The sequence below is a fragment of the Balaenoptera acutorostrata genome, chromosome 1, assembly GCF_949987535.1.
Source record: "Balaenoptera acutorostrata chromosome 1, mBalAcu1.1, whole genome shotgun sequence".
NCBI classification, from domain to species: domain Eukaryota; kingdom Metazoa; phylum Chordata; class Mammalia; order Artiodactyla; family Balaenopteridae; genus Balaenoptera; species Balaenoptera acutorostrata.
Genome location: NC_080064.1, coordinates 99013229 through 99038962, shown reverse-complemented (window position 1 = coordinate 99038962; position 25734 = coordinate 99013229). Strand labels below are relative to the sequence as shown.

The 25734-nt window shown below is 35.9% G+C and overlaps 1 protein-coding gene across 4 annotated transcripts in view; it reads right to left on the bottom strand.

Annotated features, from left to right (window-relative positions):
* Nucleotides 1-25734, bottom strand: part of RAP1A (RAP1A, member of RAS oncogene family) — a 77885-nt gene that overhangs the window by 29776 nt on the left and 22375 nt on the right. Inside the window, exon 1 of one of the 4 annotated variants that reach the window (XM_007169404.3) lies at nt 8214-8290. The exons of the other annotated variants lie outside the window; for them this stretch is intronic. The gene's annotated coding sequence lies outside the window, so the exon portion shown is untranslated. Of the gene's footprint in view, nt 1-8213; nt 8291-25734 lie in introns of those variants that run through there. 4 annotated transcript variants of the gene reach the window in all.

Genomic DNA, 25734 nt, shown 5'->3' with positions numbered 1-25734 from the left:
CAGACAGATCCCCATATCCGTAACCCCCTTTCGAGGCCCCCAGTGATTCTTAGTCTGGGGATTGCTGTCATTTTAACGAGATGTGAATTCATCACCTTTCTCCTCCAAAAATGTGTACCTTTCGAGAGGGAATCCTAATATAGTAAGGCTCATTTATGCTCCCCAAATTGCCTCCTAGGGCAACAGAATTCGGGGAAAAGCACTCAGACATTGCCAAATTATTTTGGGTACTCTGTAAGAACAAAATATTTGTCCCCTGTTCCTCAACTCGAGGGGTAAGAGAGTCGACTTCCAAAGTCATTTTTCATACATACTGTATGCATAGAAAATTATTTTCTTTACACCTAACAAGTACCATGGATTATAAATGTATATACATATGCACAAATGCAGATACAAGAATAATATAACTCAGATAAGAAAACACATACAAATACCCAATGAGGAATAATGTAGATTAATATTTTCTTTTTAAAGGGGGTTAGTTCTAACTCATTACTGCCAAGTTAGAAAACTACTATGTTCTTCCAAGCAAATCCCATGCCTTTTTATGGAAATCTCTTGTGCCGTGCACTCCCAACACAGCACCAGAAAATTTCTCACTCTGGTTAAGATTCCCTGACAAATAAGGAGGACAAGAATAAACATTACACTATGTTTACATTTTAAGTCAATCTTGAATCCCTAACACTATGGCCCAAGTTATAACATTTTTTTCACTCTTCGAACTTCAGCAAAACTACTTCTAAATTTCATAAAATAACATAACTTGATTTCCTTGTGATGCAAATAGACCCCAACTTTGTTGTTTCTGTTTTTAAATATTTAAACTATTTAAAAGATGAAATAGTTTCTCCTGCACAACTGAACCTATGCAACAAAATTCATTAAAGGAAATTTAGTTGTGACAAGAAATTTTGGAGAAAAAATTTTTTACATTAAGGAACACTGAAGCTTAACAAGCAGTTATACTGTTGGTTATATTTAAATATTTATAGAAGCTGTGAATATTTTAAATGTGACAACTGACCACAACATGTTGGGGATGGGTGGGGATGGTGGTGAATAAATATGGAAATGATGGTAAGACTTAAGTTTCTAAAATAAAGAACAACACTCCTCATAGTACATCATAACGCAACATCAACTGTGTTTGTAACAGAAAATCACATTATCTCATTGAGAGAATATCTTCCTTGATACCTTCTCCTCTTATTCTTCTCAAGATTAGTATTTTGGGGAGAGGATGTATATGGGGATAAAGTGATCAGACATAATGTACTTATAAATGAAGTTTATATATTAGTCTTCACACTCTAAAACCAGGTATACTCAGCCCAACAGCACTTCCTACCCTTTCCCAAATGAAAGAAGGTAATAAGCTCCTGTAAATAGAAGAGGCCAGTGGGGATTCTCAAAAAGAGCAGACAATTAATCACAGATTTGAGGAAAACAACTTGACAGAGGCAATAAATTCAACAAACAGAAGAACAAAAACCAAAGAAAACAGAGTTAAGAGGGCCTATAAAACGCTGTAAAATAAATGTAATATTCTTAAAGAAACCTGTGAAGTTATTAAATCTACGTAAAAGACACTTTGGAGACCTAGAAAATAAAAATATGAGCATCAGAAAAAATTCAGTAGATGGGCTGAAGAGAAAAATGGATATAGCTGAAAAAAGCAGGTTAGTGAACCAATATACTGAACCCACCCAAACAGAGCAGAACAAAAGGATGGGGAGATGGAAAGTGTGAAAGAGGTAAGAAGGATAAATCTCATCCTAAAAAACTTCTAGAGAAAAACATATTCCTCTCCCCTTGAATATGGGCAGATTTAATAAAATACAGCAAAAGTGGTGTTGTCTGACTTCTGAAGCTAGAAAGGTTGCCAGAATTTCCTCCTGGATCTTCCTCTTTGCAGCCATGCCTTTGGGCCCAGGCTGTAAGGCTGCCCTGAAGCTGCCACTCTGGAGAGACCACAGAGATGGGACAAAGTTGCTGAAGGAACCCCAGTTGTGAGTCCTCCTGGACCTGTGAATGAAGATGATCCCAGACAGCCACCATTTGACTGCAACACCCAGAGGAGAGACCTTAGGCCAGATCTACCTAGCTGAGCCACTCCTTAATTCCATACTCAAGAAACTATGGGCGATAACACAAGGTTACTGTTTTAAGCCACTACATTTTGAATGGTTTGATAACTAAAAACAGAAGGAATAAAGGAAAAAAAGGAAGGAACAAAGAACAGATGGACAAATTGAAAATAATGGATAATCCAAATATCACTAATTACGTTAGTAAATGTTCAATAGGAAAAATTAAAATACAAGACAAAATACATATAGCAGAAGTTGACAGAACTAAAGGAACAACTAGTCAAATACACAATCATGATTAGATTTTAACATAACTCAGTATCTGATAGAAAAGGAAGATAAAAATCGGTAAGGATATATAGAAGATTTGACCAAATAACAAATCAACTTACTCCAATAGACATATATAGAACACCACACCCAACAACTGCAAATTACACATTTTTCCAAATTGCACATGGATCATTTACTAGAACAGACAATGCTGGGCCGTAAATCAGGTCTCAACAAATTTAAAAGGACTGAAAATCATATAAAGCGTACATTCTAACTATAATACAATTAAACTCGGAACCAATACAAAAATATAACTACATAATCTCAAAATGTTTGTAAGTTAAACAACATAATTCTAAATAATACATGGGTCAAAGAAGAAATCAAGATGGAAAGTAAACAATTAGAACTAAATAATAAAAATACATATCAAAAATTACTAGAAAGAGAAAAACAAATACCATATGCTAACACATATATATGGACTCTAAAAAAAAAAAAAAAAGGTTCTGAAGAACCTAGGGGCAGTACAGGAATAAAGACGCAGATGTAGAGAATGGACTTGAGGATATGGGGAGGGGGAAGGGTAAGCTGTGACAAAGTGAGAGAGTGGCATGGACATATATATATACACTACCAAATGTAAAACAGAGAGCTAGTGGGAAGCAGCCGCATAGCACAGGGAGATCAGCTCTGCTCTGTGACCACCTAGAGGGGTGGGATAGGGAGGGTGGGAGGGAGACACAAGAGGGAGGGGATATGGGGATATATGTATACATATAGCTGATTCACTTTGTGATACAGCAGAAACTAACACACCATTGTAAAGCAATTATACTCCAATAAAGATGTTTAAAAAAAAAAATTACTGGAGTTGGTACTCCAACACAAAAAAGGAAAATGATTCAAGAAACAGAAAGGTGTAAGAACAAGAAATATGCCAAGCAAATAAATCAGTAAAAATTATAGTTATCTAATTATCACTGTAAAATATGTACAAAAATCTGGAAATAAAACTCTGATTATCTCCACCTTTTTGTTTGGGAGGAGATAGGAAGAAAGGCATGTTAAAGGTTTTCTCTTCTTGGGAAAAGGATAAAGATACTGAATCTCTCTTTTTCTATACATTAAAAAAATATAAATCTAAACATGTGAAAAATGTAATGTCAACACCTAATCATATAACTTAAAAATCACTAGAGGAAAAACGAGCAAAGAAAACTTGACCAATTCAACCAGAGTCAGAATATGAAAAATAAACAACAGGAAAGAAAAGGTAAAGAGGAGATAATAGGAATAAGACAAAATAGATCAGTAGTCCCAATAAAAAGAAATCTTCCTAAATCCTAATTTTGCAAACCACAAATGATAAAAGCTTATTCTATGAAGACTATGATGACAAACTTAGAAAACAATACATTTAATTTACATGAGCAAATCTTATAACATGTTAAATGAATAGCTGGTTTTGTCTTTTCTAGTTTTAAATACTGAAGTCACTATTTAACAACAGAATGCCTGAACCATAGTAAGTGTTTCTTTTGTGGCAATTCACTCTAAAAACATCTCCAGATATGGTCATCTAACCCTTTGAATTCTATGCTCACAAAACAGTCCATTCCATTTCTGGATAACCTAATTGTTAGAACGTTCTTTACATTGCTGTTTCTTTGTAGTGGCCACTTACTGGGTCTCTGTCTCTGATGCCAAACAGAAAAAAGAGAATTCCTCTTCCAGTCTATGCTCCTTCAAATATTTGAAGACAGTTATTCCACCCGCCATATCTTCTTTTTCAATAAGCAGTCCTATTTCATTTTTCAGATGATAGTTTCAAATTCTGTAATCATTCTGTCTCTTACGCAAAAGCTTTAGGTCTTACACTCTCTTAAACTAAAAGTAATATATGCTAATTAGTACTACTAGCAGGCATTACGTAAAGGCTTATAACAAAAAAGAGCAGTAACTATATCCCCTTAACCTACTTCAAACTTCTAGCTCTTTCTTTGAGTGTTCGCCATACTTCTAAATAAGATATTTATACTCCTATCTCTTGGTTTTTAGTTTTACATATTGCTCTTACGGTAGATGAGAATTTTAGCTCTCTTAAATAACACATAGCAAAGTAATATATTAAGATTACATTTCCTTTTTCGTATAACTTGTGTTTATTCTGGAATTGTCTACCAACATATTTTCCAACCAAACCTGCCAGACAATCTATGAATTTCATTCCCTTCTTCCCACCCCCCACCCCGCAAAAAAATTCCTTCCTGGAGCTTGCTGTAATCTGTACCAGCTGCTCTCCAGGCCCGCAGATGTCTGTCAGCCTAGGACTTTCTTATGTACTGGTGTGCTTCAGAGTGCCTATCCACAGAGGTCACCACTACTATTTCTATTGCTCCTCCAGAAAATACGGCACTTGTCCCCATAAGTCAACATCTTCTCTAAGCACACTGTTTAAATCAATAGAACAGTGTGAATATGAACTATTGAGCTGGGGCTTCCCTGGTGGCGCAGTGGTTGAGAATCTGCCTGCCAATGCAGGGGACACAGGTTCGAGCCCTGGTCTGGGAAGATCCCACATGCCGTGGAGCAACTAGGCCTGTGAGCCACAACTACTGAGCCTGCGCGTCTGGAGCCTGTGCTCCGCAACGAGAGGCTGCGATAGTGAGAGGCCCGCGCACTGCGATGAAGAGTGGCCCCCGCTCGCCGCAACTAGAGAAAGCCCTCGCACAGAAACGAAGACCCAACACAGCTAAAAATAAATAAATAAATAAATAATTCAAAAACAAAAACAAAAAAAAAAACGATTGGGCTGGTGACAATATTTTTCTTAAAGAGAAGGAAAGAAAAGAAAACACTAAATTATAGATCATTTTCAGTATTGTGCCATCACTTTTTGGTACAAGTATCCAAAACTTAAAAAAAAAAAAAAACTTTTAAAAGCACAAGGTTTCCACAGTTTCTTAGGTTCTTACATTTCCTTACTAAATGACACTTCCTTACTTCTTATGTATCAAAAAAGGAACACAAATTCTACCGCTTTAGAAGACACTGACCCATCAATTATCCCCAAATTTTTACTAAAACCTTCAGTAAATTATGACTGAGGCAGTTATCCCATTCATTGTACCCTTGACATTCTCTAAGAATTCAGGTAAAGGATTAAAATATTTAATCCAACCATCTTACTTTTTCAGGAGTAAAAATTTTTGGCAAATTTGACAAGTGGTCTTGAAAGGCTTATTATACTATTATGATAACTCATGCAATAATCTACCATTTGAAATTATTCCTTAAAAAATGTATTAGTGAGTACATTTTTCTTTTATAATAATCTCTGTAGCATCTGTAGTTACATCTCCTTTTTCATACTTATTGTTTATTATGGCTTCTCTCTCTCTTTTGATCAATCTTACCAGGTTTGTTAACTCTATTAGTCTTTTTCTAAGAATCAACTTCAGCTTTGTTGATCCTTCATTGTTCACTTGTTTTTTATTTCTTTATTTCTACTTTTATGTCTATAATTTCCTTCCTTTTTTTATTCTGTCCTGTTTCTAATTTAGATTGAATTCCTGGCTCGTTAATTTTCAGCCTTTCTTCTTTTCCAACAAATATCTCAGACCCTCCATCAGGGATCTTTTTCCTTCTACCTAAAGTGTATCTTTCTGAATTTGTCTTAATGATATTCTACTGGAGATAAAAATCTCTGTTTTAATTTTTCTGAAAACTTTATGTAACTACACTCTTGAAAGGTATTTTAGCTTTAATAGTTATTTCTTCTCAGCACACTGTAGTTATTCTTTTCTTCTGGTTTCAAGTTTCAATTTTTCCTTTCAATAAACCGGTCTAATAGATCTTTTGAAGGTAATCTGTCTTCTCCCTCTGGCTATTTATTTATTTATTTATTTTATTCATTTAATTTTTGGCTGTGTTGGGTCTTTGTTGCTGTGCGCAGGCTTTCTCTATTTGCGGCGAGTGGGGGCTACTCTTCGTTGCGGTGCGCGGGCTTCTCATTGCGGTGCACGGGCTTCTCACTGCGGTGGCTTCTCCTGTTGCAGAGCACGGGCTCTAGGAGCACGGGCTTCCGTAGTTGTGGCTCGTGGGCTCTAGAGCACAGGCTCAGTAGTTGTGGCGCACGGGCTTAGTTGCTCCGCAGCATGTGGGATCTTCCCTGACCAGGGCTTGAACCCGTGTCCCCTGCATTGACAGGCGGATTCTTAACCACTGCGCCACCAGAAGCCCATCCCTCTGGCTATTTTTAAGGTCCCTGATTATATGCAAATTTAACTATGAAGTGTTTAGGTTTAGTTTTTTTCTCTCCTGTTTAGGATCTGACTTCTTGAATTTGTGCCATTTGCAATTTTAGAAATTCTCAATTATAAACTCCTCAAATATTATTTCTACTTGACTTTTCTTCACATCCATATTCTGCTTTGATAACTGTTAGATTTTCTCATGCTCTTCTTGTATTAGTTAAGACTAATACAAGACTAGGCTGATGCAATAAGAGACTCTACAATGGCCTGAACAAAATTCAAGTTTTTTTTTCTCTCTCACATGACAGTAGAAAGGGACAGTCCAGGGCTGGTTTGGCAGCTTAGCAGTCTGAGAGAGCTAAGCTCTTACATCTTGTTGCTGCTCTGTCATCCTTACAGTTATTGCCCTCTTCCACCTAGCTAAAAATAGTTCATCACTGTGTCTACATTCCAGTCTATGGGAAGGAAGAAGGAGGTGGGAAATGGAGTATCTCATTCCTCTTATAGGCATAAACCGTAAGGCTAAAACCTATGCACACATAACTTCCACTTGCATCCAAATTGCTGAAACTTTGACATAGAGTCAAATCTCACTATCAGAAAGGCAGTGAAATGGAAGCTGTAGCTGGACAGCAAAGCATCCAACTAATACAGTTATTGCTTAAAAGGAGAAAGAAATCAAGGAAATCTAGCAATTTCTGCCCCAATTTTCTAATTCTCATTTCTTCTCTTACATGTTGTCCATCTGTGTCTCTTTATTTTGGTTAATTTATTTTTCAGGTCATCTTCCAGTTCATGAATTCTAATCTATTGAATTAAAAAATTTTTATTTATATTTTTCATTTCCAGAAGTTCTTTTATTTTTTTGTCAAAGCTATTGGTAATTGTTCATAGTCTCATTCTCTTTCTCACAGCATTATAGTGAAATGTTTAAAAGCCTGAACTTAGGATCCATACTGCCTGACTAGAATCCTGCTCTACCACTTACTAACCTCTGTCTACAACTTTTCCTCCTAAACGCTGAATATTGGGAATGCCTCTATTAAATAGAAGACGGGAGACTATCACATTATTCAAAAGTATTCCTTACTCTGTGCCTTTGAGCAGGACATGTGCTCCATGAGTTGTAAAAAAAAAAAACACCTATTCTTTTATAGCAACAGAGTAAATCATCAAAAACTACATCAAAGCAGACTGCTTTTTATATGTAGTACAATCTACTTAGTAAGATGAATATTCTTTAGCAATCTTTATCATCGCAGGCAAATAAAACATTTGTAAACCATGAAGAAAATTTTATAGGCTGTGACTAATACTTTCTATGTTGACAAAAATATTTTTTTTCCTTAAAAGATAAGGCTTACTAAATTAAGTTTACTAATTTATGCTAAGTATATCAATTCTAGAATCCTGATGTATACATTTCCATAAAAAGAGGTATTTACTCTAACTTTATTCCCTTAAGGGCATTGCCACATAAATTATATAATCATAATTTTAAAATTTAAGACTAACACTAAAGCAAGCCATAGCTAATGAAAAAGTATAAATTTAAAATAATTTCTAAAGCAAAACAGCATACCTGTCACAAATTTCTGAAATCTTTATTCTTAAAGACTACGTCACTTCTTATAACCAACTGAAATGCTGAGATCTTTCCTGGAAGGAAAAGCAAAATGATGTGACCAATAGCAACTAACCTCTATATAGCATTTTATCAGGTACAGCTGATAAAGCTCTTTCCTTTATATTTTTTAGTTCACCAAAATCAAAACTGTATATGATTTCCCCCACTATAAAGATAAGGAAACCATCCAAGGTTTAACTTGAGTTAAATGACTTAGGGGCAAAGTAACTAGGCGGCTATACTCAAACCTATCCTGATATTAAATGCCATTCTCTTTCAATGTATTATGCTTTGTTATATAACAATAACAACAATATTAATAGCATACATTTACTGAGAGCTTACCACATGCCAGGCACTGCTGTGAGAAATCCTCACAAAAATCTTATGAGGTAGGTACTAGTAATTTGCCCAAACCACACATCTAGGAAGAGAATCCACAATTCAAACTTCCGCAGCCTGGTTCCTGAGTTCACACTCTAACATGCTAACTTGCCTCTACTCATATATGTGCATAGAAACTTGAATACACATAGAATACCTTTGGAAGGAAACTGAGGAATGAGGGGACAAGGAAAGAAGGGAGATTTTTCACCATATGCCTTACATACATTTCTTGAAGGTCAGGCAGAGGAAGGGGAGTGGGGTAGGAGTATTACAGACATGGAATTCCATGGAAAAAACGCACAGATTCAAGAGAATGAAAAGTCTAATTTAAAAAAAAAAAACTATTAAAAAAAGTCTAGGTGGCTTGAGCATTTACAGTGAAAGCTTGGGGGAAAGGAATGAGTACAGATGTGGTTTAAACAGTAAGCAGGCTAGCAAGCTACCAAAGTCCCTGTATGATAGCCAAAGAACTTGAAACTTTCCTATCAGAGGAGGAAAGTCACCTAAGGTTTTTGAATAGATAATCTGAGGGAAAAAAAAAGAAAAACCCCCCACAAACTTTTATGAGAACTGTGGATGTAGGAACAAAGGGAATGAGAAACTGGAGCAGGAAGTCCAGTTAGGAGGGCAAGAAATGAGGCTGGGGCTTGAGACATAGAGAGGGTTAGTCTTAAAGTAAGGGACACAGTTCAGCAACTTTGTTGTGAACACCAAGTGAGATAATGCATACATAGCTCTTAGCACAGTGCCTGGCTAAAGAACAACTACTACTACTATCACTGCTTTACTACTGTAACTACAGTGTTACTAGTATCAATATTTTGAGAAGAATTGTGGAAAGGTAATGTAAGACAAGAGTGGATAGTACTGTCAGATTAGGAACCCCAAATCAGGAGGCAGCATAATAAAATTTATTGATTCTGAACCTGATTGAATTGAAGGGTCATCAGTTCTTTAAAAACCGTAAACACATAGGGAGAAGTGGAGACCAAGGAACCCAAACTAACAACCCCTGATCGAAAGGAACCCCTGGCATATCTGGATCCCTGTGTGAGCCTGGGTAAGTTATTTGTTAATATGTAATTTCCTTATTAATGAAACAAAGCTGGATTAAGATACCTCACTGGTTCCTGATAATTAAACAATATAACATATTTTAGGTACCTATAAAATGCTTAAAACATGGGAGAAGTTAAATGCTTTCCCCTCCTAAAGTGAAAACAGAGGATCAACATTTTGGTTTGATGAAAACACTGCCACATTAGAAAACTACTGCTAGGACCCTAGTTTATTAACCTGTTTGCTTTACGAACTTCAAATCTATCTTAGCATGGCCAGATAGTCATGAGTTTCTGATTCTCAAAAACTCTGAAGGTTCCTGTTGCCAGAGATTACTGGCTTTGTGACAAGAAATAATACAGGCACAGACACCTTTGTCTTTAAAATATCCTGTTCAGGACAACCTTAGTCCTAATCAAGTTCTTAATATTTGAGATGAGAGGAGGTCAGAAAAACATAATAAGAAAATTATTTAAAGCTTGCTTTCATGAGACAAATCAATTTGATCAGGTCTAAAAACTGGCCATTAAATGAGAATTAAACTTAATCAGGGATCTTGGATTCTGTGCCTAATGCTAAGAAATACACACACAAAAAATGTGACTATTGATTTATAGAATTTCTAGGATTTATTTTCAAGAAGAATAACACTGGGTGAGAGATTTTTATTTTCTCATAATGGAACTAAATGGAGATTCTATAAATGGGAGATATTAATTTAGCAATTAAGAGTTATGAATTGCTGACCACATATGTTATAAATGGATTTCTTGGTAAGAATCAGTTCCAAACATTCTTTTTTGGATGGCCATCAACCCCCCCAGTAGACTAAGCTATCATAAGTTTATACCTAGATCACTGCAATAGCCTCTCATCGGGTCCCTTCACATCTAATTCCCTTCAACCCCCCAATCTTTTTTCCATAGTGAAGCTAGAATAATCTTTATAAAAATACATATTTAATCATGATAGGGACCCTCTTCCCAAATCCCTCCAGTTAAGATACTTCAGTGATTTGCCACTACCCTTAAGGATAAAGCCAAACAATGTTAACATGGCCTACAAGAGTCTGCACAGTTTGGTCCCTAATTCCCACTCTAGCTTCCTTTCACAATGTTCTTCTCCCTCTCTTTCTCAATGCTCCAGCCAAACTGGCTTTATTCCACTTTCTCCACTGTGCCATGCTCTCTCCTGCCAGACACAGGTCAGTTGGTAAAGTGTTCTGGAGAAAAGTAAAGCAGGAAAGGGGGTATAGTGAGTTCATAGGGCAGGAAGATTTGTAGTTTGAAACAAAGTGATATTCAAGTAAAGACCTAAAGGCAATGGTAAGAGAACAGAGTCATGCAGACATCTAAGGGAAATCGAAAAGCCTTGAGATGTCTGGTCACTTCTATAAAGAGAAAGGATGGCACGCTAATTGGAGGGAAGTAATGAGATGATTAGTAGGAGGTAAGGTAAGTGATGAAACAGACAGCTTAAAGATGGCTTTTAGGTCATAGTAAGGACTTTGGCTTTTACTTGGTATGAGATGGGAACTCACTGGACAGTTCTGATCAAAGGATGATATGTTCTCACTGAACTTTTAGACAGATCTCTCTAGCTGTTTTGTGGTGAAAGGAAGGAGGAGGTCAAGGGCAGAGGCAGGGAGAACTATCTGAAGGCAAATGAAACCCAAAAGATGGCAATATGGACCAAAGCAGTAGCAGTGGAAGTGGTAAGAACTAGTTATCTTCCAGATATATTTAAAGATAGGGCCAAAAGGAGTGAAGAGTTGGAAGAAAAAAGGCTACTAAATAATAAAGACAGACGCCAAACAGAGAACATTGAGCAGGATAAATATCAAAAAATCTACACCTAGGAATATATTCAAACTGCAGAAAATCAAAGACAAATATTGAAAGAAGCCGGAGGGGGAAAGAAAACACCGAACTGCTAGAGGAGCAAGAATGAGAATTACCTGAGACTTCTCTTCAGAAATTACACAAAAATAAGAGAATGAAGTGAAATATTTAACTGTTGAAAGAAAAAACCTCACCAAGCTATAATTCTGCAAATCCAGCAAAGTTATCCTTCAAATGACAGAGAAATACAGACTTTCTCAAACAAACATTCAGTGGAATTTGTTGCCATAGATCTGCTCTGCAAGAAATATTAAAAGAAGCTCTTTAAAAGAAGGGAAATGATTTAAGTCAGAAACTTAGACCTAAATATTAATATATGAAGGTAAAATAAAATGTTTTATTTTTCTTATTCTTAATTGATCTAACAGACAACAATTTGAAATAATAGCAATAATGTATTAGATGATTATAGTTTATGGATAAGTAAAATGAATGACAGCACATTATAAGGGATTTTAGGAATTGGAAACTGTTATAAAGTACTTGTATTATCTGTGAAGTGGTATAGTGTTATATGACACTGGGCTTGGATTAGTGGTAAATTTATATTTCAAATTCAAGTGCAACCACTAAAACAAAAAAGTATACTTGATATGGTAAAATAAGAGAAAAAATGAAGTCATATAAAATGCTCAGTTAAAACCAGAAGGTAGCAGAAAAAGCGTAGAAGACAAAAAGGAAACAAGGGCAATGAACAGAAAACTGTAACACCTATGGGAGCTATTAATCCAACTACATTAAAAATCGCTAGTCAAAAATCAACTCTAAATACACCAATTAAAAGAAAGAGACTGTCAGAGTGGATCAAGAAACGCACTTTGGGGACTTCCCTGGTGGTGCAGTGGTTAAGAATCCGCCTGCCAATGAAGGGGACACGGGTTCGATCCCTGGTCCGGGAAGATCCCACATGCCACAGAGCAACTAAGCCAGTGCGCTACAATTACTGAGCCTGCGCTCTATAGCCCAGCTCTAGAACAACAAGAAAACAGATGAACAACAAGGAAAAACTGATGAATCTACCATTATACCCAGAGACTCCAACACCCCTTTATCAGTAATTGATAGAGACAGCAGGCAGAAAATCAGGAAGGACATAGCTGAACTGAACAATACCACCAATCAACTGGATCTAATTGATACTTTTACAATACTTCATGAATAACAACAAAATATGTATTATTTTTAAGGGCATACGGAACATTTAAAAAGATAGACCATAATCTGGACTATAAATAAGTCTCAGTAAATTTAAAGAAATTTAAATCATACAAGTATGTTTTCTGATCACACTGGAATCAATAATAGAAAGACATCAAGAAAATCCCCAAGTATCTGGAAACTATAATAACATATCTCTAAATAATCCTTGATTCAAGGAAAAAAATCAAAAGGGAAATTAGTATTTTCAACAGAATGAAAATAAACACACCATATCAAAATTTGTTGAATAAGAGCCCACAAATAAACCTTTTCATAAATGGTAAAATGATTTCTGACAAGGGTATTAACACCATTCAATGAGGAAAGGGCAGTCTTTGCAACATATGGTATTGGGAAAACTGGATATTCACATGCAAAAGAATTAAGTTGGACCCTGACCTTATGCTATATACAAAAATTAATTCAAAATGGATCAAAGACATAAACGTAAGAGCAAAACTATAGAACTCTTAGAAGAAAACATAGGGAAAAGTTTCATGACATTGGATTTGGCAATGATTTCTTGGATGTTACATAAAAAGTACAGGCAACGGGGGCTTCCCTGGTGGCGCAGTGGTTGAGAATCTGCCTGCCAATGTAGGAGACACGGGTTCGAGCCCTGGTCTGGGAGGATCCCACATGACGCGGAGCAGCTGGGCCCGTGAGCCACAACTACTGAGCCTGCGCGTCTGGAGCCTGTGCTCCGCAACAAGAGAGGCAGCAATAGTGAGAGGCCTGCGCACCGCGATGAAGAGTGGCCCCCGCTTGCCGCAATTAGAGAAAGCCCTTGCACAGAAACGAAGACCCAACACAGCCAAAAATAAATAAATGTAAATAAATAAATAAATAAATAAAGGAATTCCTTAAAAAAAAAAAACTGTTCATGTAAAAAAAAAAAAGTACAGGCAACAAAAGCAAAAATAGATGATTGGACTACATCAAAATTTAAAACGTCTGTGCATCAAAGGACACAACCAATGGTGTAAAATGGCAACAGATGGAATGGGAGAAAATATTTGTAAATCATATCTGATAAGGGGTTAATATTCAGAATAAAGAACTGCTAAACCTCAACGACAACAAAAAAAACCCAAACAAAATGAGCAAAGGACTTGAATAGACACTTCTCCAAAGAAGATACACGAATGGCCAATAAGCACATGAAAAGATACTCAACATCACTAATCATTAGGGAAATGTAAATCAAAACCACAATGAAATACCACTTTACATCCATTAGGATGGCTATTAACAAAAGAAAACAAAACAAAACAAATTTAGAAACCAGAAAATAACAAGTGTTGGTGAGGATGTGGAAAAATTAGAACCTTTGTGCATTGCTGGTGGGAACGTGGAAAAACGTATGGCAATTCCTCAAAAAAGTAAAAATATGATTACCATATAATCTAGCAATTCCACTTCTGGGTATATACCCAAGAGAGCTGAAAGCAGGGATTCAACCACATATTTGTAGTACACCCATGTTCACAGCAGCATTATTCACAATAGGCCAAAAGTGGAAGCAACCCAAGTGTCCATCAACAGATGAATGGATAAACAAAGTGTAGTATGTACATACAATGGAATACTATTCAGCTTTAAATGGAAATTATGATACCTGCTACAACAAGCATCAACTTCGAGGACATAGTAAGTGAAATAAGCCAGTCACAAAAGGACAAATACTGTATGATTCCACATTCATGAAGTACCTACAGTAGTTAATAATTAAATTCATACACAGAAAGTAGAATAGTGGTTGCCAGGGGTGGGGAGATTGGGAGTTAGCGTTTAACAGGTATGGAGTTTCAGTTTGGGAAGATGAAAAAAAATTCTGGAGATGGATGGTGTTAACAGTTTCACAAAAATGTAAATGTACTTAATGCCACTAAACTGTACACTTAAAAATGGTTACAATGGTAAATTTTGTTATGTGTATTTTATCACAATATTAAAATAATGTAATTCACCATACTAACTTAAAGTAAATCATAGGTAGAGGTGCCAGCAAAGGAAGACCAGACGCAGCAGCCAGCAAGGTAAGGGTAAAACCAAATATGTGGTTTCTTGGAACAAAGAGAAGAAGACATTTCAAAGAAAAGGAAGTGATCAACTGTTAATGCTGCTGACAAGCCAAATAAGATGAAGACTGAGAACTGACCACTGGAGGTCACTGGAGACTTGATGAACTCATTTCAGTGGAATAACCTAGGGCCAAAAGACTGACCGGGTTCAAGAAAGACTGAGAGATGACAAACTGGAAATAGTATTAGATGATTTTTTCTGAGGAGTTAACTTAAAGAACAGAAAAATGGGGTGGTCACTAAGACAAGGGAAAGAGGATTTGGGTTCAAAAGGGGTTTTGTTTATACTATTTTCACAGTAGGTAGAAGTTCAGTACATCAAACATTCAAGAGCTACTTAGTAAATCTTTGTCCACAATGAAGTATTCTCAAGACTAGATTTATTGCTTGACACTAGAGGGTACAGGGCTGCAATTTTGAATCCTTCTTCCTTCCACCTCCCAAACATACGATATCTCATCATCTTTTTCCAAGGTCATTGAAATTTTTAATAAAACTCTTTATCAAATAATATTGCAATAAGTGTACAATAATTTAACTATCTTTTTGTTGGATATGTCCAAACATTCTGCTATAATAGATAACCCTGCAATGAATCTATGCATACATTTTTATCCAGAATTATTATTTTTTCTTTGGGTTACATTTTCAGATGGATCATTACTAGATTTAAGGTTAGGAACTTTTTGAAGGTTCTTCATGGAGATTAATAGTTTTATCAATTTACATTCCCATATCAAGAATATGTGGGTCTCGGGAATTCCCTGGTGGTCCAGTGGTTAGGACTCGGAGCTTCCACTGCAGGGGGTATGGATGGGTTCAATCCCTGGTCAGGGAACTAAGATCCCACACGGTCAAAAAAAAAAAGAATATGTGGGTCCCATTTTACCACATCCCCAATAACAGAGTTTCAACTTAAATTTGCTTATTACAATTTAAATGTTCTTATTTTGTTAATTGTATCATCAAAGGTATATTACCCTGCTTTAGTTTAAATTTCTTTAACTGATGAGGTTAAACTGTTTTCCAAATACTTATCAGTCACATCTTTTTTCTTTTGCGAACTGCCTATTCTTTTCTCATTTGTTTTGAAAAAAGTTATTATTCCTATCTATCAGTCTAGTATGTTTATTAATTAAGGACAGTCACCCTTTTGATTACTGTAAGTTTTCCCTGCAGGTGTTATTTACTTTTAATTGTTTATTTTATCATATTCAAGTTAATTGTTGTTAATTATGTTAAATCTGTATTTTCCTTTGTCATTTTCCCTTTTCATAATTTGGTTTATAACTACTAAGGAGTGGGTATCAGCGGACTGAAGCAAAAGACTGGGTTTAGGGATTAAAGTTCTGTTGTAAGGAAGTTAGAAAATTTCTTGTGCTATTAATATCTGGTTTATTATCTAGTCTCCATTTATTTATTTATTTTTTTTAAAGGATTTTCTTATTTATTTATTTATTTATTTATTTATTTATTTTTGGCTGTGTTGGGTCTTCGGTTCGTGCGAGGGCTTTCTCCAGTTGCGGCAAGCGGGGGCCACTCTTCATCGCGGTGCGGGGACCGCCCTTCATCGCGGTGCGCGGGCCTTTCTCTATCGCGGCCCCTCCCGTCGCGGGGCACAGGCTCCAGACGCGCAGGCTCAGCAATTGTGGCTCACGGGCCCAGCTGCTCCGTGGCATGTGGGATCTTCCCAGACCAGGGCTCGAACCCGTGTCCCCTGCATTAGCAGGCAGATTCTCAACCACTGCGCCACCAGGGAAGCCCTCTAGTCTCCATTTAAATGAAGGTTTATAAATGTATGAGCAATACATAAGTAAGTATATAATAAAATCTGGTAAAAGCAACTAGAAAAATGGTACTTGGATTTAGAACACCTGTAATTAGGTGCTGGCTCTACCACTTATCAGCTAGAAGACTTTGGACTTCTTAACCTCATTCAACTCTCATGACCTATAAATAACAGTATTTTTGAGAGCTTACTATGTGCCAAGCATGACTCTAGGAATTTTACTTTTGTCACTTATTTAAATACAACTCTATGATATTATAATTACCACTTTACACAAGAGAAAACATATAACCTAGAGAGGTTAAATAACTTAATCAAAATTCAAACACAATTAGTAAATGGCAGAACCAGGATTTGAATCTAGGCTTTCTGACTCCAGTGCCTCCATCCTGGCTCCTAATCACTCTATTATATGGCCTCTTTCATCTTTAAAATGGGAATGATACCATTTATCTCATAGGTGTGGTGAGAGGATTAAATGAGGCAATACACATGAATGAATTTTATAGTGCAAAGTGGCAAGCATAAGGAACAGTATTATCAAAGATTTTTGTTCTGAATATCAACAAAAAAATCAGATAGATACTTTGTATGACTTAATAAAACAAAACAAAAAAGATGATGGCAAATTCTTCAACACATATACTGGGAACTAAAATCCTTACAGTAACCTGTTAAAAGTACCATGGAGACAGCCCTTAGGCTCTTGCTTTCTGGCTGGAAAAAAAAAAGTCTGTCTCAGGCTAGAAGAATATACAATTTATTCCATGAAAATGACAGCACAAAGCATGATCCCAAATCAGTTAAATATGCACGTTTAGAAGCCCCATGAAAACAAGAGACTCAGTTTGTCTTTTTCCCTCTTAGTCTAGCCACTTCTTCCTCTTCTGTGTAACACAAATACCTTGGTTTATACCCCTTACGGTGTTATGCCATACCCACTTCCTCTTTTTCTATCCAAATCCTCCAAGCCCTTCAGGGTGCATTTCAAGCCCCAACTTCAAAGTTATAGCCATTAACTCATGCCTGTAGCCTTCTTTACCTGACCTCTCATTACTTCTTTTATAAAAACTACTTAGTCTCTGGTTACATTTTCTTTTGTTGAGATATAATTCACATACCATAAAATTTACCATTTTAAAGTATATAATTCAGTGGTTTAAATTACATTCACAAGGTTGTACAACAATCACCACTATCTACTTCCAGAACATTTTTACCACTCTAAAAAGAAACCCCCATATCCATTAGCAGTCACTTTCCCATTTCCCCCTCCCCCTAGCCTTTGGGCAACCACTAATCTACTTTCTGTCTCTATGGATTTGACTACTCTAGTTATATCTATAAATGAAGTAACAGAATATGTGACCTTTTGTGTCTGGCTTCTTTCACTTATAATGTTTTTCAAGGTTCATCCATGTTGTAACATGTACCAGTACTCCATTTCTTTTTAAGGCTGAATATTACACTATATGGCTATACCACATTTTGTTTATCCATTCAATGGATAGTTGAGTTGTTTCCACTTTTTGGCTATTATGACCAATAATGTTATGAACATATTGCACAAGTTTTAATTGTGAACCTGTTTACAATTCTCTTGGGTGTATACCTAGAAGGGAATTGCTTGGGTCATACGGTAACTCTATGTTTAACTTACTGAGGAACTGCCAACTGTTTTCTACAGTGGCTGTACCATTTTACATTCTCACCACATCCTTGTCAACAGTTGCTATCGCCCGTTTTTTGATTACAACTATTCTAGTCGGTGTGAAATGGTATCTCACTGTGGTTTTGATTTGCATCCCCTAATGTCTCTGGTTATATTTTATTTTATGTGACATATTCCTCTAATTCATAGTCACCAAGCTTCTTCTGTAAAGGGCCAGACAGTAATGTTTTATGCTTTGAGGGCCAGGGATGGTCTGTGTTACATATTCTCCTCTGGTTTTTGTTTGTTTTTTAAACAACAAAAGCAAAAGCCATTCTTAGCTTGAGGGCCAAACAAAAATGGGCCTCAGACTATAGTTTGGCAACCTCTACTCAGATTGTTTCATAATTAGCCTGGCCTTCCTTATCAATGTCAACTTCGTTGAAAGCAAAGTAAGGACTACTTTATATTCCTTCACAGTGATATGCACAGAGCCTATAAATACAAAAGCAGAGGTTTTAAAAATACTTGAACTGAACGTCCTGCACAAAGAATGTCCCCAATTAAAAAAATACATATGTATCTTCCCATAGGTATTTACACAATATAAATAAAGCATGCTAGTTTTTAAAATGAGTACTAAAAGTAAAACATAATTTTTCTTTTGAAATTGGGCAGCTTGACTATGAATATCCTAAGAATCAGAGAAAAAAAATTTTTATAAATGCCCTTTGAATCAAAATTATATTTAGAGGCAATTAACTTTCTAGCACCAAATGTATTTTAAGGGCATACTTCTGACTCAACTACCTCTAAATCCTAAAGCTACAAATAACATTAAAATTATACTAATATACTATGGCAGAACTTGATATCTGTTCCTCTAACTTGATTACTGGCCAAAAAACAAATGAGCAAACAAACCAAAACAAAACAAGAGGTATATACTTCTGGCAAATGTGAAAATCTGGTAATTTCAACAATTTGAGTTTTACATTCTGGAAATCGTAGGTTGATCACAAAGAAGGAATTGATTCTACATAGAAACTCTTGGACACAGAATGAAAACTAATGTATCAGAGAGCAGACAACTAGCTATTTATCTCTGGAAGTCACTGAACTTCTTCCAAGTCCAGATTTCTCATCTTTAAAAGTAGGAGTGATTCCATCTGTCCTACCTTTTCCACAGAATTGTGATGATCAAATGAGACAAAGTTTATAAAATTTTATAAAAAGCACCTTACAAATAATATGACTCATATATTGTTAGAAGAATTCTAAGCCAAAACCAAGTTTTCACTACTAAAATAAGTATAAACAAGAGTTCTCTGGGTCTTTAGAGGTATAACAAGTATTTTTCCTAACGGTCCAAATGACATCAATGAATACTATGGTGATTCTTTTTTTTAAGTCTTTCTAAAAGAAGAATGGAAATCAGCACAAACTGGTCTTACATTCTGAGTGGCACAAAGGTTAACCAAGTGCGTAAAAGCATTCAGACCAGTTCCCCAAGTATTAGGAATCTAAGACAACATTCATTCTTTTGCATCTTTAGCTTATTCTAGCTAAAAGGAATAATGTACTAAATATTCCTTTAAATACCAAGCTGCCTGCTAAAAATTCAATGGGAACCAAACAGTAACCTCAAAGATGAAGCCAGAATCAGCAGTAAAGTTTTGATCAGCAGAAAAGAAGGAATAATAAAGCAATGATAATATATAATATTCCATGCTAAGTACTTTATACAGACCATACCATTTGATTTTTATGACCATAAAGTAGGGCTACTATTATTACTCATATTATAGCTAAAGAAAGTGAGGCTAAGAAAAATATTTTACTAAAGCTCACAGTAATCTGCATAGCAGGGATTAGAATTCAGACAACCTGACTCTAGCGCTCACATTCTTAACCTGAAGTAAGATAAACTGTGTTTAACAGACTTCATTTTCTATAGCAAAAGCAAACCAAAAACGAAATCCAAGAAAAAGGCAAAACTTCCAAATGTGTACTTGAACTCATTTTCTTTCCATATCCAAGTACTCAAAATTGATAAAAAGTAGTTAATGACCGAAAGACCACATAACAAAATAAGGTGATTGGTGAAGGGTTGAGATAACATATCCTACACATACTCATTCTAACATTGGCTTCTAATTTTTTTAAGTTCAAAATTAAGCCTTGTTTCTGTAAGTTTTTTCCCTCAAAATGGCTGAATTCTTTTAAGAAAGCCCAATTCCAATGACTTTAAATCTGTAGTCACTGTGGTTGAAAATGCGCTAGATTACTTGCTACAGAGGAGGAGTACATTAAATATTTGAAATTCTGTTGGCAGAAATGATCACCAGGAAATATTTGTAACCCAGGTCCATCCACTTTCCCTCAGCATAACCAACTAACTTTACCTCCACTTTCCCTAAGCCCATTTTTACTTCTATGTACATCAATGTAAGGTCTGGTACACAATGAGGCTGCATGTTTGCAGAAACCAATACATTACAAGAGTCTCCTTGCAAATGCAATTCTGATCAAATTTTTTTTAAGTTATTAATTCTGATAAACTTTTAAAAAAGTCATATCTGAATGAATTTTATTTTTCTTTTATCTAAAAAACATAGCATGGGGGGGGAAAAAAACCCCAAATCTTGCACCTGACATCAGTATGTTGAAGGGCAATGATGAAGGGTCACAAACATGGAAATATTTAAGGATATTAAAAGAGCTGCCAAAGAAATAACATTTAATAAAATAACTAAAATTACAAAAACAAAATGTAGGGGTATGGGAACAATCTTTAAATTGTCAAAAAAAGAAATATTCCCATTATATATGATAAAATTTCTAAGCAACCACACACACAAAATACCACAAGTAAACAGAAATTATATCACAGCTGAACAGTGACTTTGCTACATATACCTGAAAATATAATGATTATACAGCAATTTCTATGTAGAATTAGTTCTCGACACTTAGTATACCAGCAATTTTCACTGAACAATAGAATTCTCAATACAGTACAGACTAAAAGACTAATAATGTTATCTACAACATCCGTACACATTCACATTGATAAGGAGAAATTTCTCAGTATCTAGACCTATCTTAATCCTTTGTCATGTATGAAAGTGTCAGAACATATAAGAGTTGTGAAATTTGAAAAATGATACTTACAAATAAACGACGAAATCACCAACTCCTAACACTGTGTTTGAGTCTAATACTTTTGGACTCACATGATTCTCAAGGGTCTTCAAAAATGAATTACTACAATCTTTTGTTGTTATGTTATAGTATAATAAAAAAACAATTTAAATAACTTCATATTAGCTAAAAGATATCAATCAATAAGAAATAAGTACTGAAATTCTCTCTACAAGCATATAAAGGGCTAACTTTGAGGCCTATCTCTGGACTAAGCTTGTTATCTGGGAGAAAGTATTTACAGTCAAATCAAAAACTACCTGAATACGGAGACACCTTAAGTATTACTAAAGCCTTGAGGGGCAGGGTTCAAAGGGAGACACTACAATTAAATATCTATAATTAAATTTTCTAGAAGTTACAATCTTAGATCTAGAGCCCTGTTTCTAACAATGCCTTTTACTGGCTGGAAGCGAATAATTGAAATATTAGCCTGAATCAATCTGTAAGGCACACCAAGCAGAGCAAACCTCAAACTTACTTCACTATCTAGATTGATACAGAAAAAAACAATACTACAATGGTCCATAATGCCACAAATACCTATTATGTTTATCTACTAAAAATGAGACAATGAAAGATAAAGGAAGATAAAACCAGTTACCCAAATTTAACAAGAAAAAAATACTATAATCCCATTTCTCAAAGCTTGGTTTGATTAACTTATCAATTATATAGTCTGTAGGTAACAAAAACTGTTGGAAAAAGCCAAACACTTTTCAAAAAAGCAAACTGGTTCTGTGTTGAGAAGATGCTCCACTCTAAGGGATGCATTCATTTTTTAATTCCCTAAGTCTACATTTGCTGAAATTTATTTACAAATTGGGCACCAAGCTAAAAAAAAAAAAAGAAAAGGAAATATCATCGAGAACTTAAAAGACAGAGAGACACAGGCTGTCTTTCCAAATTAGAAAAAAACACCTCTAGCTCTAACTGGCAGAGCTCCCCTACTAAGTAGGCAGAAGTATACTAGGGGATACAAACAGACAAAAATGAAAAAGTCTGCCAAGTTAATGTTATGAGAGGAAAGAGAAAGAGTAGAAAAAATCTGGTCATTTACTAGGGTTCTGTCAAAACTAGGTGGTAGAGCATACAAAAGGAAACAGAGGCTGACTTTTACAAGAATATCTTACTATTAGCACACAAAAATGGAGCAAAAACTATTGTGCAGTCTAAATATGACTCATGAAAAAAGCTACTCATCATTATGAATTATTGGTAACTGTCTAAATAAATATCCTATTTTTCAATACCTGGCCTGGTATAATCATACGCGTGTGTGCGTGTGTGTGTGTTTTGAGGAAACCCCCACAGCAGTTTTTCCACTTCACTGAAACTTCTGACACTGTGACCCATTCGTCATCTCACAGACTATCATTTTTCCTTCCCTCCTAAGCCTGGACTCCAAGAGTGATCATCAGTGTAACCTAATAGTAGCTAAGCACAGACTTTGAACCTAAGTTCCTGGGTTTGAAGTCCAGCTCTGACACTTGCACTGTCATATCAGGCAATGTCTTAACCTCTCTGTGCCTCAGTTTCACACGGGGAAAACAGTGCCTACTTCACAGGGTTATTCTGAGTAAATGAGTTAGTATCTTTAAAGTAAACTTATAACTGTGCCTAGCACAGAGTAAGGACTCTAGAAGTGTTTGCTCTTTATCATCATCACCATTTTTGTCTGAGTTATTCTTTGCCCAGCACCCTGTGTGTCATGTATTCCTCTTTCCCCTCAAATCAGCCCGTAACATCAACCATGAATGAATCTTAAAATCTCTCTTCATTGCTGGAGAAAATACCATTATGTAAGTGATGTCACTACTACAAATTTCTGATATGAAATCTCACCTGGGCCCTTAGTACCGCATATCAATCCTTTTACCAATCTCTGCTCTACCTCCTCTCTCATTCCCTCCCCTCACTGATAAATTTACCAAGTCCAGTCACTATCATCTTTTCCCCTCAAGTCCCACTCAGTGGATAAAGTTGTCCCTCCTCACATTTAAGGTTATTTTTGCATGTCTAGTATCCCTTCCTCCTCTTTTTGGTTATCCTGACACTCTGTGGGGAAATAACCTGTTTCCCGCACAGCAGTGTTGGTGGGAACGTCAATCAAAGTGTTCCACCCACCACTAGGCAAGGGAGATATCACACCAAGGGATGTTGAGCCAGCCAATTAGGCTGAATTTCTCATGATGCTGAATCTTGAGCAGAATGATGTGAAGATGGAAAATGGTTAGAGTTGATTCATTCTGACTATGGTACACTACTGAAGACACTGTTCGTTGCTGCTACCTAGGTCCTGACCCCTGCAAACTGTCCTGGTTCTTCTTGGGGTTTCCTGAGGCCTGCATTCTTTTTTCTTAGGTAAATTTTGTTATTCAACATCCATCATATAAATATCTTTTTTTCTGCTTAAATTAACCATTTCAGCCATTTGTTCATCCTTTTATTGGAAAAATATTTATTGAACTATGTGATGGTTAGCTGTATGTGTCAACCTGGTTAGGCTATAGTAGCCAGTTATTCAAACAAACACTAATCTAGGTGCTGCTGTGAAGGTATTATGTAACTGTTGTTAACATCAAGTAAAGGAGATTACTAATAATGTGAGGAGGCCTCCTTTAACCAACTGAAAGCCCGTAAGGGCAAAAATGAGGTTTCACTAAAGAAGAAATTCCATCGAGAGAATTTCTGCCAAAGCTTCCAGCTGGTCTGCCCTATAGATTTGGACTTGCCAGCCCCCACAACCATAGAAGCCAATTCCTTGAAATAAACCTCTTTATTTTTACACACACACACAAAATGTATATGTGTATATGTATAATACGTGTGTGCGCACGCACACGTTGTAATCCTACTGGTCTGTTTCTCTGGAGAACCCTGACTAATAAAAACATCTGCTGCATACTGGTGCTGAGAACAAGACAAAGTCTGTTTCTGTTGCTTGCAACCAAAGAAAGCCCAGTACAGTTATATATGTCACTGTTTGAGAAAGAGAGTCCACAAAGATTTCACTGTTTGACACACGTGCTAATAGTTTAAGATCAAAGCTGTGAGTAGAATTTTTAAATTCTAAACCTACTGGCAATAAAACTAATTTTCTAGATTCCTCCAAAGTACAGGGAAATTAAAGAATGATGGCATCCTTAAGAAAGAAAGGGTGTCTAAAACAGCTGTCAGAATGTTCTGGTTCCTTTACTCTAGTTCAGGGATCAGCAAACTATGACCCATAGGCCAAATCCAGCCCACTGCCTGTTTTTGTGTGGCCTATAAACTAAGAATGGTTTTCTTAAATAATTTTTTTTAAATCAAAAGAAAAACAGTACTATGTGATACGTGAAAATTATATGAAATTCAATCAGTGTTCATAAATAAAGTGGACACAGCCATGCACATCTGTTTACATATAGTCTATGGCTGCTTTTGCCCTACAACAGTAGAACTGAATATTGCAACACAGACAACATGACCCTAAAAACCTAAAATATTTATCATCTGTCTCTTTACTGAAAAAAGTTTGCTGACCCCAATCTAGTTTATCAAAGAAAAGCATTAACCTATCTTCAGGACGAATGGGTAACAAAAGGGAGGAAACGTTAGAAAGGAGGATACAAGAAAAGGAATAAATTAATTGTAGCTATTATTCTTTGAATCCTCACCATGTATGTACAAAACAGTTTGGAACACTTTACATATATTAATATTTTTAATCCTTACAACATTCTTATGAGGTGGAGACCATTATATTGATTTTACAGATGAGGCAGAGAGGTTAAAACAAACCTGCCCAAGTGCAACAGACATAAATTACAGAACCAGGATTACAACCCAGGCTGTTTGCCTCTAGCATCTGTGTGGTTAACCACAACATCACACTGCTTTATCACTCATTTTCTTGTCTATCTAATCTGCACAGCATTAATGATGTTGGTTTTCCTTAAAGTATTACAAACTTTGTAGATGAACCAACAATGGAATAAATGAAGAAGTTTGTGGCAGTGTATTCCTCAGAGAACTTGAGGGATGACAAAGACCTATGCCTATCTTCCTGCTTGAAGATAGAAAACTCAGGAAGATGCCCCACTGGATTCAATCAGTGCCTCCCCCAAACCATACTTGAACTCAGAAGCTCAGGCAAGCTTCTATATGAAGGCTAAGATAAAGCATGTTCTCCTTCCACATGTCTTGCCTCATCATGATC